The sequence below is a fragment of the Ambystoma mexicanum genome, chromosome 7q (assembly GCF_040938575.1).
Source record: "Ambystoma mexicanum isolate Mex_15411 chromosome 7q, UKY_AmexF1_1, whole genome shotgun sequence".
NCBI lineage: Eukaryota > Metazoa > Chordata > Amphibia > Caudata > Ambystomatidae > Ambystoma > Ambystoma mexicanum.
In genome coordinates this window covers 6,531,497-6,547,119 of record NC_090941.1, presented here as the reverse complement: position 1 = coordinate 6,547,119, position 15,623 = coordinate 6,531,497, and the positions used below count along the sequence as shown (strand labels likewise).

The 15,623-nt window shown below is 47.4% G+C and overlaps 1 protein-coding gene across 2 annotated transcripts in view; it reads right to left on the bottom strand.

Annotated features, from left to right (window-relative positions):
- CRYBG3 (crystallin beta-gamma domain containing 3) overlaps nt 1–15,623 on the bottom strand; it is a 2,312,058-nt gene that overhangs the window by 184,338 nt on the left and 2,112,097 nt on the right. The window lies entirely within an intron of this gene.

Below are 15,623 nucleotides of genomic sequence, written 5' to 3'. Positions count from 1 at the left end.
TCAGATGCAGCGCCTCCAGAATCGGTGGCGTCGACACAGCCCTCGAGGCCGGAGCCCCGAGCGTGTCCCTCGACGACCTGAGCGTCGACGGCATCGACGACTTCCTCGGAGCCAGAGCCTCGAGAAAGCCTGTCGACGCCCTCGACGCCACAGACGCCGAAGCCTTCTTCGAAGACCTCACAGGTGCACACGGTCTCGAACGCGTCGAGGACCGGGACCTGGAACGGGTACGTCGAGAACGAGTCCCCTTGTCCGAACGGGACCTCTCCCGTGACTCGTGCCGACCACTCTTGCGAGCGGTGTCTCTCGACCTCACACGACCGACACCACTCGGGGGCGCGGACGGCTGAGTACCCTGCGACTCAAGAATCGCCAACATCTTCTTCCCGAAGGAAGCCCATTCCTCCGGCGTCGCACGGCCCGAGGGGTAAGCGACGTGCCGGGCAGAGCCCTCCGAAGAGGACCTGGAAGACGACCGATGTCGGCGCTTCCGAGAATGCCTCGAAAAGGCAGAGGAGTGGCGAGACCGACTCCTAGAAGGAGACCCACGAGACTTCCGACGATGACACGGAGAGTCACCCCTCGAATCATCCGTCGAAAGCCCCGCAGACTTCGACTTCCGGGGCTTGGACACCCGACCTACCGACAACTTCTTCTTACGTTCGCGTAAGGCTTTGGACGTGAGCGACTGGCAGTCGATACAGTCATCCGTGTCGTGGGCCTCCCCGAGGCACCAGAGGCAGGCGTCGTGCGAGTCCGTCACCGACATCTTGGACCCACACTCCCCGCACCTCTTGAAACCCGGACGCGGGGTCGAAGACGAAGTAGAAGACATCTCCAGAAGGATTTTCACAAACGAACAGGTTCGAAGAACCGAGAAGAACAGAACTCCAAAGAGTCGAGGCGTTCAAACCGAGAAACACGAAGCAACACGTTCGCGGAAAAAACGGAACTGAGGCTATGGGCGTCGTGCGTCCTACTTATCACATCGGATGACGTCGGAGGAGGTCCTCGACGACGGCGCATCGACGTCATCGACGCAGGACGCAGACGCCGAAAAAGTTTCTGAAGCAGCACAGCTGTGGTGATTACATGTCATAGATATGGAATACGTCGGAGGACCCAATCCCCTCGAAATGCCTGTTCAGAGTGAAAGAAGTTGAATACTTAGGATATAAGATTTCAGAAAAAGGTATCAGTCCCAAACAGAATCTCATGCAAGCAATCATTAAAGCACCGGAACCAAACAGCGAAGAGGAAGTAAGGTCATTTCTCGGGCTGGCTGAGTACTATGCGAAGTTCATACCGAAGTTTTCCGAGACCACAGCACCCCTTCGAGATTTACTCAAAAAGGGCTCGGAATTTGTATGGCAAGAACCCCAAAAGACGGCGATGGTGAATATAAAACAGCATATCATAGATGCACCATGCCTTCAACCGTTTAATCCGGCGTGGGAAACAGTCGTCACCACTGACGCCAGTGCTTATGGGCTAGGAGCAGTGCTAACACAAAAGAAAGGTGACACTGAACACGTTGTGGCCTTTGCATCGAAGGCATTATCGGAGGCGGAACAGAACTACTCCACCATTGAAAAAGAGATGTTGGCCTGCGCATGGGCAGTGGAACATTTCAGGACGTATGTATGGGGCACCAAATCCAAGTTGGTGACTGATCATAAGCCCCTTATCCATATGCTCAGCCCGGGAGGCACAAAAGTATCCACGCCCAGATTGGCACGCATTGCAGCCAAGCTGCAAGAGTACACGTTTGAGATCCAGCATATCTCAGGCTGGAAAAACTCACAAGCTGACTGCATGTCGAGACTGCCGGAAGGTAAGGATAAAGCCACCACGTTCCTTCATGGAGAATGCATAGTTGCATCCATCATGGACTTGAGAGCGCCAGATTACCTGGAACTCACTGAGAGACACTGGGAAGAGGAAGACGGGAAAGACCCCACCATGGCCATGATTCGCAAATGGACCAAGGAAGGTTGGCCAAGTGAAAAGGCGTTACCCGAGGGCATGAGACCCTACTGGAAGGTGTCGGACGAACTATCTGAAACGGAGGGGATAATTATGAAGTCAGACCAGATTATCCCTCCCACAGGAATGAGAAGAATCATCCTATGTAGAGCCCACGTGGGCCACTTGGGAAACACCATGACCCGTCGCAGAGTGAGAGAGGCCTACTGGTGGCCATCCATGGACCAGGAAATTCGATCCATGATAGAACGTTGCCATGAATGTCTCAACAGCAACAAGAGACTTAAGGTCCGCCAAGCACCCCTAATACCCACGGAAATTCCAGAAGCTGTGTGGTCAAAGGTGGGCATTGACTTCATAGGGCCTTTGGAAGCAATGGCACCTGAACACCGGTACGGCATAGTACTGGTCGATTACCTATCCAAGTGGGTGGAGGCCGCGTTCGTCCCGAACATAACCACGGCAACCGTTATAGAAGTACTTACAGAAATTTTCCAGAGGGAAGGCCTCCCCAAGGAAGTGTTCACAGACAACGGGGTGCAACTAGTCTCAAAAGACATGGAGGAATTCTTAAAAACAAATCACATAAAACAAAAGAAAGCGGCACTATATCACCCCCAAGCAAATGGGCTTGTAGAGAGGGCCAACAGGTTCATAAAAGGCGCCATCCAATTGGCAATGGCTTCGGGCATGGACCCGCTCAAAACCACCAAGGAGGCCATAGCGGCCCACAGACTCACACCAAATGGGATCACTCATATATCCCCGTTCAAAATGTTGAGAGGGAGGAGTGCGGCATCCACGCTGATTCCACCATGGTTGTCGAAAATACGAGAAGATGAAGCGGTGGACATGGCAGAAGTAGTCTGGAGGATCGAAAGCAATAAGACATGCATGAAGTCGTGGAGTGATCGGAGAAGAAGAACCAAACAAACGTCTGACATAGGAAAAGGAGACCTGGTTAAAATCCAGTTACCGAAGAAAGATCAAGTCACAGGGTCTCGGTTTAGCCGACCCATTAAAGTGATTCACAAAGGAGCAAATCATGTTCGCACGGAAGACGGGCGAGCGTGGAATCTCGAAAGAGTGGCACTATACCAGAAGACTCGAGGAAGAGCGAAGACCCCGGAGAGATCACGAACGGAAACCGAAAGAGACCACGGAGCAGGTGAAGAAAGAGAACCAGAAGGAGACGACAGAGAGAGGGTGGAAACCGAGGTCGAACCGGAAGCACTGGGTGCAGATCCCGATCAGGAGCAACAGGAGAATTGCACCCGAACTGATGATCGGCCCAGAAGAGAACACAGAAGACCGGTGAGATACAATGACTATGTTTTACAATGATTTCGCTGTGCATTGAAAAAGGGAGATGTGTAGAGATATCGCGAGAGCGCGCGCTCTCGCGAGATCTCGCCGCAGACCTTAGCTCCGCACCCGCGCGCTTCGCGCGCACTACGGGACGAGCGGAGGACGCGACAAGAAGCGCCCTGCTGAGCCCTCCTGTTACGGGGCCCGCTCCTTATTAATCTGGGACACAGACATTAAGGCATATCCTCCCAGCCACCTTCAGCCCGTTGGCTATTATTATTAAGACACACATGTTGTGTGTATCCTGCATGAAACTTGTGAGAGAATAAATACGACGTTACAAGACCAGAGGCTCCTGTCCTTGTTACAAGTAATATACTACAGAGGGATAACGCAGCTCCGTTTCAGCCCCCTCCATTGCGGAGGAGGAGCCGGCACAGGGAAACCCTCCGGAGCTGTCAGGACAGCTGAGAGGTGCCCCGCAGCATCGCTCCAGCCCCCACCATTGCGGGGGAGGAGCCGGCGCAGTGAAGCCTTCAGAGACGTCAGACCAGCTGAGAGATTCAACGCAACGCTGCTTCAGGCCCAGCGTGGCGAAGGTGTCAGCCTCAGTGAGACAGCTGATTCGTACGATTTGAGGAGGGGCCGGTTTTCTTCAGAAGCACTCGGAAAGAGACAGACATATTACGAAAGGTGAGAAAGATGAACTGCCGACTTAGCCGGCGGACTGAAAGTTAAAAAATTGAAAGGGTGAAGCACAGAGAGAAAGGGAACTGTCACTTGAAGTACAGAGAATGACTAACAATAACTGTTCTACGAGGATAAAAATGAATAGTACTTGAGCCCGATTGTTACCCTTCATTAACCCCTGAATTACCACACATGTTCTGCCACGTAAAAGACGGAAAGTGAACTTACAAGAAAGGCAAAGTCATTCATTTGTGTGGATACGTATTGAAAGGACACGAAGGCTAACTTGTAAACGCCTAAAGACTCTTTTCAACTAACAAGCACACTCGTCACGCCAGGCAAACCAAAGAAGAGAAACACTGGTTGTCGAAGTAAAGGGTCAAAGAGAATACTCCAGCAGTTGAGCCTTTTGTTCTTAAGGTTACGAATTTAGATAAATAAATGCAGTTCAAGCCAACGCGTGTACCGAGTGGTCTATACCCATTTGCTCTCTTACACCCATATACCAAAAAGCATGCTGAGTGAGGCGCGTTCAACAGAGGTCCCCACTGTATCAGTAAGTGTTTGTAGAACCTTGTCCTAGAAGTTCTGAAGGGGGGTGCATGACCAGAACATGTGTAGGTGATCATCCTCTGTGGATTGGCATCTGGGGCAATTATGGAGCATATTTCAGGCTAAATGATTGATCCTCTGGTGGGTATAGTACAATCTATTCAGCAGTTTGCACTGTATACAGTGGAACCTGAAATTGAGAGAGACAGTACGTGTGTGCAAACAAATGGATCTCCACTGGACATCAGACAAGTCAATATCTAGATCATTTGCCCATTTAGCACGCACGCCTACCGTCAGGTCCGGGCAGTTATTCAGCAACATCTTATACAGAGATGAAACAATCCCATGCGTGCCATACGCATTAGCAATGTACTGTAATTCGGGAGTTTCCAAGGGTTCAGTGGGGAAACATAACCATCGAGATCGTATTGATGCACGCAGTCCATAGTAGTGTAGCGTTTCCAACCCAGAGCCAGAGTATTCCCCGCCATGTTTCAGGCGTTATGAAACTCCATTCCGGGAACATGTCCGCCATTATCTCGTAGCCCAGCCCATTCCAGTGGAGTAATATTGCCAGGTCGTATGTGGGCTCCAGGCCCGGGAATCTCCACAAGGGGGCACATCTGTAATAAGGACATGGTACGGTGCCCAGTGGCAGTACTCCGCACCAGGCATGTAACGTGGTGGCTATCGGGCCAAATGGGCAATCGTCTCTGTAGGTGCAGTCCAGTGTATGAGTTCAGAGATCTCCGACTGCCAATTGCTCAAGTTTGACATGTGGCGGTCCATGGAAATCGCCATACCAGAAAGTGGCATACTGGGCCTGTGCTGCTATCCAATATAGCTCGAGGTCGGGGCTGTGAAGCCTCCCCTCACATACGGAAGGGCCATATATGCCCATTTCTTTCCGCACACCCCCCATATGTCACAGCAATTGTGAACAGAGACTATGTAGTGTAGCAAAATATGCTTTCCAGGGCCAGGCAGGGACATTTGCGAATGTATACAGTAATTTCGGCACTAAAACCATCTTTATCAAGATTAGTCTACCCGCCATGGTGATGGTAATGATCACCTTCTGGTTAGTTTGCTTTCAACGTGAGTTTCCATAGCCACATAATTATCTGCTAATAACGCCATCTTTGTTCCAGTAAGTTTTACCCCTAGGTATTTGAATCCCTCTGGGGACCATCAGAGCGGAAACAACCTAGTCGGTCGTCTGGTGTTTTCAGTAAGTAGGAATATTTCGGATTTGCTATAATTAATCGTGAACCCAGAGAAGCACCCCATTTCAATTACATCTCTTAGGATAGGGTGTAGGTGTATCTGAGGGACTCTAATGTACAGCAAAACGTTGTCGGGATATAATATCTCCAGTTGGTCCTTCAGGCGGACGCCGCGGTGGGCGTGGCCAGCTCTAATCATATCAGCCATAGGTTCAATAACCAATGCAAAGAGGAGTGGGGAGAGCGGGCAGCCCTGTCTCATGCCCCTATTCAAGGTGAATGGTGATCTACGAGAGATGACTAGTACGTTAGCTGTACCTCAAAATAGTCTGTCTAATATCCCCACTGGATATCAGGGTACTATGGGGCAGGGACTTCACCACTATACTCAACCCACTAGTGGACAGAACCTCCAGGACTCCCCAAGCTCAGATCAAGGCAGCCCACGCTATTCTTTAATGCATGAACTATTTACCTCTCAGACGCCTGGTGTAAGATACACCCCCAGGATGAGAAGTATATCTTCCACTGCTTGGTTCATGAATCCAGCTCACGCATTGACATTTGACTATACACTCCTGACTGTAGCCCATTCATGACAGACTGCTGCATCTTCCGCTGCACTATCTCAGATCACTCCCCTGTGTTACTTGAGATCCGCCCAGACCACAGACCCCGACTATGGAGAATGCCCCCCTCACGATACTACACTACTAATCCACTTACGGGTGGAGCTGCAGGAGTTCTTCAAATAAAATGAGGGCTTGGTGGGCTCCATATCAGTGGTATGGGAATCTTTCAAGGTTTGGATACGTGGCCATATACTCTTCCAAACTCATGGTTCCCTTTGCACTATAGGTCCAGACCTGTTTCAGACCGAGACCTGGTTGCGGACGCTTGAGAACACATAGGCCCTAGCACCCAAAGAGTCGACACTTGCCCTAATTCACTCAAAACTGGACGAATGCCACAGACTAGCAGACCGTGATATCCTATAACCACCATGCCTGCCAGGGCCAGGAGGCACGGGGAAGGGAACAAAGCCAGTAAATCGATTGGTTAAATCTGAAAACTACACACAACCGATAACCATTGTGTGCGGGGGTCGGGTGGGTGGAGGGTTCAATTAATGTGTGGGAACACGCAATTAATGAATTGTTTACTGAATTTTACTCATCATTGTATGCTAATGCTGATACAGTTTCAGAGAGCAACCTAGCTTGCTATATCGATTTGGTCTCACTCCCCATGCTGCCTCCCGTATCCAGAGACGCACTGGAATCCCATTTGACCATTCAAGAGATAGGGTAAGCGATCAAAGACCTCGCTGCTGGGAAGACCCCGGGACTAGACGGCCTACCCATAGATCTGTACAAGTGTTACTTACCAGAACTTGCCCTTAAACTCCTGACACTATGTGAGGAGGCTATCTAGTTTGGGACTCTATCCCCGTCGCTGCACCGGGCAGTTATCTCTGTTCTGCTCAAGCCTAACAAACCCCAGCAGCAGGCCTCATCCTACCGCCCACTCTCCCTAATTAATTCAGATGCAAATGTTTTTGGCAAGGCCATAGCAAACAGATTGATGCCCCACATGAGCTACCTGGTACATCCTGATAAATCAGGCTTTGTCCCCACCAGATCCACATCCCTAAATTTGTGTAGACTATTCGCCATCATCTCACAATTAGATGCAAAGACCACAGTAATTGCAGCCTCCCTTGACCCTGAGAAAGTGTTTGACTCAATATCCTGGAACTATATGTTCATTTTACTGGATCGTTTTGGGTCTCAATTCCTGAGCTACATCCGAATACTATACAACAACCCAATCGCCCAACAACCCAATCCCCATGGTCAGAACAAATCATATTCTCTCCCCACGTTCCCCTTACGTAGAGGCACACAGCAGTGATGCCCCTTTCCCCCTCTTATATTTGCGCTCACTATTGAATTTATGGTGGCACTAATACGACTTAAACCGAGGTGTTAGTATAAATGGCCCTCCTCAACTGATCTCATTATATACTGATGATACTCTATTATACATCAGGGACCTTGAGGTCAATCTGGCACCCGTTATAATATGATGGTTTATTTGTATAGCGCCTATACAAAATATGTTTCAAAGCGCTTCACAGCAGGGGAGAGGACAAGGGAAAATACAAAACATTCTTACAGGTCATGAACAACAAGAATGTGAAAACATTTCAGATATTCCAAGTGCTAAGACACAAATAGGAAGGAAATGGGAACGTACTAGGCCTGATGCAGTTTCTGGTAGAACCGGAAAAGGTGAGGGAGAGGGGAGGAGAAGGGGGGAGTGGAACAGAATAAGCGACTATCGTATTAGGCCTGACAACATTTCAGATAATGCTGGAGGTGCCTGGGGGTCTAGTGAGGGAATAACAAGTAAGGAGGGGAGAGAAGACAAACAAAGTTGCTATCATACTATGTCCAGGGACCATTCAGGCAGAGTAAGTGCATAGAAAAAAAAGTAAGAGGGGGGAGGGGAGAGAGAGAAGGGGGAGGGGAGAGAGAGAAGAGAACAGATAATAAAACAGTGAAAAGAGCAGAGAGGGAGAGGGAAAACAGTTGCAGAGGACAACGAGGCACAATGCTGCAAGGGAACAGAAAATGTAGGCAAGGAATTGCGAAGATAATGGGCACGGCATGATTCAGGGCCAACCTGAATGGGAGATCCAGGGAAGGTCCTGCATGAGAGTTGAGGAGGCGAGGCCCCAAGAGTCAATGTGTCCAAAAATCAATCCAAGTATTGGTAAAAGTCATTGATGGTGAACCCTTAGTGAATCAAGACAACACCAGCTATGAATGGGGGGGGGGGACAAGAAGGGAAGGGGGGCACACAACAACATCACAGAGGGGTCAGAGGGAGGAGGGGGACACAAGCAACCTCACGGAGGGGCCAGAGGGGGAGGGGGGACACAAGCAAGTGTAGTGCATACATTTCCCAAGCAGACTTTTTGTATGCAGTGATTACCGTCGCGGGAAAATCACTTAGATTCTGGATGACACACAATGGACCAGATACGATCAGCTCACTAAAGTAGTGTCCCTCAACGCAAACCTCAGACTAGTCCAATTTAAAATCCTGAATCATTTGCAACTCACCCCCCAAAAATTGTGAGATTTTCCCCTGCCCAGTCACCTAGATGCCCCAAATGCCACACAGACATGGCAGATTCATTCCATATGTACTGGGCATGCCTGCCGATAATTAAATAAAAATAAATAATAAATTATATTTTAGATATTCCCATTCCTCCTACACCACTGAAATACCCACTTGGCGATATCGAGATGGTCCCCACCAAGACACACAGGCTATTTAATGTGGCTTGTCTAGTGACTAAAAGAAACATCCTTAGATGCTGGAAATCTAGGACAGCTCCCCTCTACAAGCATACCTCAAAAACCTGACATATGTAAACAAAGGGCTTTATCACTCTTGCCTTCCCCACAAACAGACCCAAAGACATATGGACCCAATTCCGCACCTACTTGTCTGAGCATCATTAAAGCCACTAGGTAGCCCTCGAAGAATGCAATACATGATCTGTGTATATTTATCCATGTGAAGAAAAAAGTTTGAAGGGAAAAAAACAGGAAAACAAACAGTATCATGTGATTTGTGATCCACAGTTGTGCTCAATGTTTGTGACTGTCAATTAATTAAAGTTAAAAAAAAAAATCTACCCAAGTCCAATCCTTCGGCAGATTCAGACTCAGAAGAATCTGAAGATTTTGACACTTTATGCAAAGGGATTGAGACTTGTTTCTTTTCTGATTCTGAACCATCCACAGAAGGGACTCGCTCCCAGAAGAGATGGCCGATCTAACCAATGTCATTGCCCAGCTCGTGGCCCATCAGATACAAGCTGAAGTTAGACTCCAAGAGAATTTTGAAAACTAAAACTAAAACTAATTGAGTTGCAAGCAAGACCTCTGCTACCACAAGGGGTACTTTAACCATATCTGGAGGGCGAATATTTAGGAAATTGTTTCCTAAAATTTCAGCGTCCATTGGCGCAGCTGGGATGGGAAGAAAATCTTAAAAGATGTTAAGTGGGACCTCTGTTCAAAGGCGAATTACAAACCTCATAACTACTAAATCTTGCCCAAAGGGCCACCTTTCTATCCATCAAAGAAGGGTTGTTAAAAAAGATTGGGGCAAACCTGCAATTTTTATCGGCAGAAGCTGAGAGCTATTATATTAAATCCAGGAGAAACCCCTTTAGAAATGGGTGAACAAATTAAAAACACTGCGGCTCTAAGCATCAATGGTAAAACCTTAGACAAGCTAATAGAAATGATCACCCTGGAACAGTTTACTAATTCCTTACCCCCTTTCCTGCAAAAAAGCTGTTCAGTTAAATCAGCCTACCCTGGCTATAGCCATTGAAAATGCGCAAAACCATTCAGACACAGCTAAACATTTCCATTCAGCCCATCGTTGGGAGGAACAGAGGGATTATAAATCGACAATCCGACCTCAACCTCACGGAACAGAGAAATCAGGGTGATTATATGAAGGCAGGGAAGGGCTGATATGAGAAAGGATAGACATAAAAAGGGTTGACCCCAAAGCCAAAGAGGAAAGCAAAAAGGAAGAAATAAAAAGTAAGTAGACCATCTCCTCCTGTCCGTTTCTCCTGCAGAGAAACCAGACATGTGGCTTGGCACGGTCCAAGAATCTAAAGGATGAACCTATGGAAATAGGTTGCCTAAGAGGTGAAGAATGGGATGAACTCGGGAAAGAAATAGAAACCTTTAGTATCTGTGTCAATATCTACAGATTTCACATATGAGAGGGGCCGAGTAAAGGGAAGAGAAGTAAGGGCCTTAATCGACTTGGGTAAGTAAGTAAACTGCTATCCGAGCCAATTTAATCTCAACTGAGGACCTAGAAAATGCAGCCCTAGTGAGAGTCACCTGTGTACATGGCCATAACGAAGTGTACCCCAAGATACCCGTACACAATAACATCAGGGAAGAATCTTGTGAAATATCAGCCATAATACATGGGCTCTCCGAAGAAGTTATCCTGGGACGAGACTTCCCCTACCTTTTCAAATCTCTTACAGGAAAACAAACCTCCATTTGGAGATTTTCTACCCCAGAGTAGCTGGCAAGCAGACTATTCTTCCCAAAACTCTCCAATATGGAAATGGGAGATAGCAGAATTTATGAACCCAGAGACAACCCTGAAACCCCAATTTATAGTCGATTGTAGAGAGGCCAATAAAACCTCTAGACCGCTACGAAAACCAACCACAATCAAGCAAAAGGATATGCGAGAGGTCGTGGATATCGCTCGTCCCTGTTCTCTTCCAGATCCACCCTGCATAGGGGAATGGTATGTGAGTAAAACTGAAGGTGTCTCCTAGACTAGCCCCCGGGGGTCTCTCATCCAGGTGGCCCGAACACAGCCATTGCTATTGGATCCAGTTCCTTGGGGTGGACCAGCGAGGGATGATCACCTGGATGGGGGGGGTCCTCCAGCAGTGGAAGTGGGACACCAACGGGTGAGATGCTGTATCCCCCTTCTTCTGACAACTTTTCCCCAATCTACTATGTAGGATACACAAACACTTTACCAAACCCCTTTTCCGACACAAACACTTTCGCATATCACGAAAGACGATGGACAAACACCAAAGCCGTTAACCTGACATATCCCAATACAAGGGTCAGGCAATTGACCAGGATCACACACACCTACAGCCCTTTCCCTTCCCCACAGGGATAAAGGGTGGAGCACAAGACTATCAAGGCAAACTGCATGAAGAGAAAGCTATCCAGGCACAGCAGTTCAAGAGGAGGAGAAATGCGGCGAATATCGAAAGGCTGACTAGGAGAGAAGCAATCTTGCCCTGCGAGACCTCGGACAATAGCTCAATGTGTGTTGCAGCAGATGTCAACGGTACACAGAGTGTGCCTACGTGGATAAGCAGGACTGAGGGAGACGCCTGCTACCATGGGATCGGCCTTGACTCCAGATACAAGGAAAGCCAATCGGTTCATCACAACCGGCGAGTCGAGGGGAGAGCCGATAAGAAACTGAACTGTGTTGAATGAAAGTCACAAAGTGGCACGTTAAGAAAAGTTCAGAGAACTTTAGATTGTTAAGGGAAGACTAGCTTCGTAGGGAATCGGCACCACATGGGTGCTCACTCGAGAGACTCTGGTTGATTCCATGTTGATTGAAACTACTGATACCAGAAGGCTGAGGAAGAGCCACCAAGAAAGGTCAAAATGGTCATACAGAGGTCTAGTAAAATCCCCATACAGCCCAAAGTATTTGACCGACAAATTGTTGAGGAAGCAAGGGAAGTGAATCCTGCATCAAGAGAAAGCAAGTGAAGTGGATCGTGTATCAAGAGAAAGTAAGGGAAGTAAATCCCGCATCAAGAGAAAGCAAAAGGAAATATGAAGTGGCAAAAGTGAACCCAAAGGAGGGATGCCAATAAAGAGGGGTGAAGTCTAAAGTCCCAAGAAACCGTGTGTTGACAAAAATGAACCCAGCAGAGGGAGGTCCCCGGCATACTGTTTAAAAGACATTAATATTTGTGAATGCCAAGGAGAAGGTATCTGGGCAAAAGCGGAAGAGGGGGACCCTGACATATGAATGCTATAGGGAAATCATTGTGAATATAAGTCAGAGTGAACCTGGCAGGAGGGAGGCTGACATTCAAAAAAGGGTCCGAGTCTGGAAGAGGGGGACCCACAGGTCAAGAAGCGTCACCAAGTGCAATCCAACAAAAGGACTTATGGTTTGAACCCATCGGATCCTCAAAAGCAGGAGAAACAACTTCCGAAAATCCTGATATTGAAGAGATCTGTTGGAGGGGTCTGCACCCGGAAGAGGGGGACCCAGGGGTGAAGCCATCACCGAACATACATTTGGAACAGAACTCCTTTTTGTTTGTTATTTTGGAACCCATCAGGTCTGTGGGACAAGAGACTTTTTTTGTAGAAAAGATACTTAACCACCAAAGGTCGTGATAGCTGAAGCTGGAACTGTTGTCTCGTGCTTGGGAAGCTGGAGTGTGTGCTATGCTCAGGAGTCCCACCTTGTCCCGTGTTCAAAAGGTGGGGAAGGGAGACACCTCCCTCCCCACACCCTCCGGCTATCAATCCGGACTTATTATTTGTCAACACTTTTGGTATTTAGTTGTAAGGATTGGCAATAGTTTTTTTTAGTATAGGCCCTTTTATTTTGACAAGACGCCACTAGGACTGCCTTATTTTGATTTGATGGTCGTAGCTTGCTCCCATCTTAGATTTAGATTAGGTGTTTTTCTGCCTTAACTATACAGTTTAATAAACACCCTTGAACTGTGATCACGTGTGTGTCTATACTTGATACCATGCCTTTCTCACAGCAGTGGTAAGAAATGTAGTGACCTCAGTGAGAGCAGTTTGTGTAGAGTGTTTAGTGTAAAATCCAGATTGGTGAGAGTTGGAAGTGAGTGTGCCTCTAGATAGTTGAAGATGAGTTTGAAAACTTCTCTCAAAGAATTTATAGTTATGGGGCAGAATAGATACCGATCAGTAGAAATAGAGATTGTTAGGGTGAGCAGTTGTCTTTTTTTAACATTGATAGGACAGTCATCTGGTAGTAGGCTGGGATGGTTCTAGTGGACAGAGATTGAAGAGAAAACCTGTCTCCAATTCATTTGGATCCACCTCTGAAAAATGGACACAAGTTATTAAAGTGTTTTCATCGTCTGTGGTGCAAAGGGATCAACAGAAGCGCATGATAGGCCGACATTGGGAAGAATAGTATCATGTCTGCAGGGCAGTAGAGAATGAAGCGAGTTAGAGAGAGAGAGCAGAGGTGAAGGATGGAGGTGAAAGGAGTAGATTGGAGGGTAGAAAGCCTGCCCCAAATTGTAATGCTTTTTGAGAAGAAGTAGCAGCAAAAAGCATCAGAGAGGAAAAGGGAGCTGGATTGACGTTTGGTGGAGTGCACACATGGCCCGGTGGACCATGGACAGCTGCTGAAGGTGTGAGCGAAGGCATGAAATGCAACTGATAAAGGAGTTGGATTTGGCAGTGTAAATAGCAGTGGTGACACAGAGTCCTTGAGGATCAAAGAGCAGGGGAGTGAGCTTTACACCACTGGCAAATGGATGCATGAATGTTTTCAGCTTTTGGATGGTTGGGACAATCAATGGCTGTGGACGGCAGACAGAAGGGGGTGAACGAGTAAGCAGGATAATGAACATAGGAAGTAGCTAATGCAGGGCTCTATGCTCTTAGATTGGCAGGTTTTATTTTGTCGAGTTTTTTTGCTGAATATGTTTGGCTGAAAAAAACAACAAAATATTTTGTTTTTTATTTGGGGGAGGGAGGCTCCCCCTAGGCCCTCCTTACCTATTACCTAGCCCTTGTTCTTCATACTCCCCTACGCCCCGCCCCCCATATCTTTCTATGAGATTTTTCGTCCAAAGAATTTCGGCAAAAAACTCCACGAAAAATAAGCCTGGCAACGTCGTACCCCAATGCAGTACTGAAAGGCGTAAACGCAAGACCAATGGAGTGAGCAAGTGGGACAGAAAAAGCTTGGAGAGAGGTATAAACCGTATCGAAGAATAATAATTAAATTTGCTATTTGTAAAGGAATTTAGAAGTGAGGGGACACAGATTGTGAAGTGAATGCATGTGTGTGGCCAGAGGGTTAATCATCAAAAGAAAAGACAAAAGAGTTAAGAGAGGCTAAAAGGAAGATGAAGCCAAGCAAGTTGCTATTAACTGTTTGTGGAAGTTGACAAGAGTGTGTGGATAGGTTGGAATCCAGTTGTAGCTGGTGGTAATTAGACTATTTTGTTAGGTTAAGGTCACCCATTATAACAGCAGGCACATTAGATCGAAGAGTTTCAATTAATCTAAGGAAGATAGGGGAAGGGAGCAAGAGTTTGAACAGAGATGTGTTCTAAGGATGAATGACTGAAGTCGGAGGCAGAGAGAAGGTCCAATATTGTATCATTGCTGATCATTAGATGAACACCTTTTTTTAGTTAGGCTAGGAGAATAAGAAAATATTTCCGAATCATTTTGGCAGACAAACTGGTAGTGCTGGGGGCGAGGAGGAGAACCATGTTGTTCAGATTGTGGCATGGGTGTTGATGAAGGAGTACTGGGGATTAAGGGGACAACAGGTTTGAACTGGCGATGAAGCACAGTCTAACTCCTTTGTCAAGCAAATGGTAGGAGTAGGGATCCTTGGGTAGAGGGACCCAGAGGAGCACCTGTACCTTCTGCTTGGATTGGGCCACATGGTGAGGTACCGGTGAGAAGGCCAGGCAGCCCAACATGATCTTACTTCCCGCTGGCCTCTGCTGCAGTAACTGCAGTCAAGAGTGAGGGAGGAAGCCCCTGCGACTGGTGAGCAGACCTCTCTAGATGTTCTGGAAGAGAATCCAAACTGAGGGATGTATGGAGGTAGGGCAAGAGGCCATTGTTTTAGATGATTCAGAACTAATATGGCTTGGCACAACATGTATTGTTAAAATGTTTACAATTTAGACACAACTTTGCTGCATGAGATGTAGCATAGTGACATCAGTGGACCAGATATCCCTGACAACCCTGATATGCTGGGCGAAGTTTGAGAAAAAAAAGATTATCTCCATAATTTATAAGAGGTTGGAGTCAATCCTTTCCTTGTCAGCTGGACAGACTGAAATAGATGTGGAATATTGGTGCTAAGTTGTTAGTTATGAATGGCGGGAATCACAGCTTTGTCTATTGGAAGGGGCCATAAGCACCACATCGGGACTAGTGCGGTATGTGGTCCTAATCGCACATTATAACACTGTGTACAGACTGTATA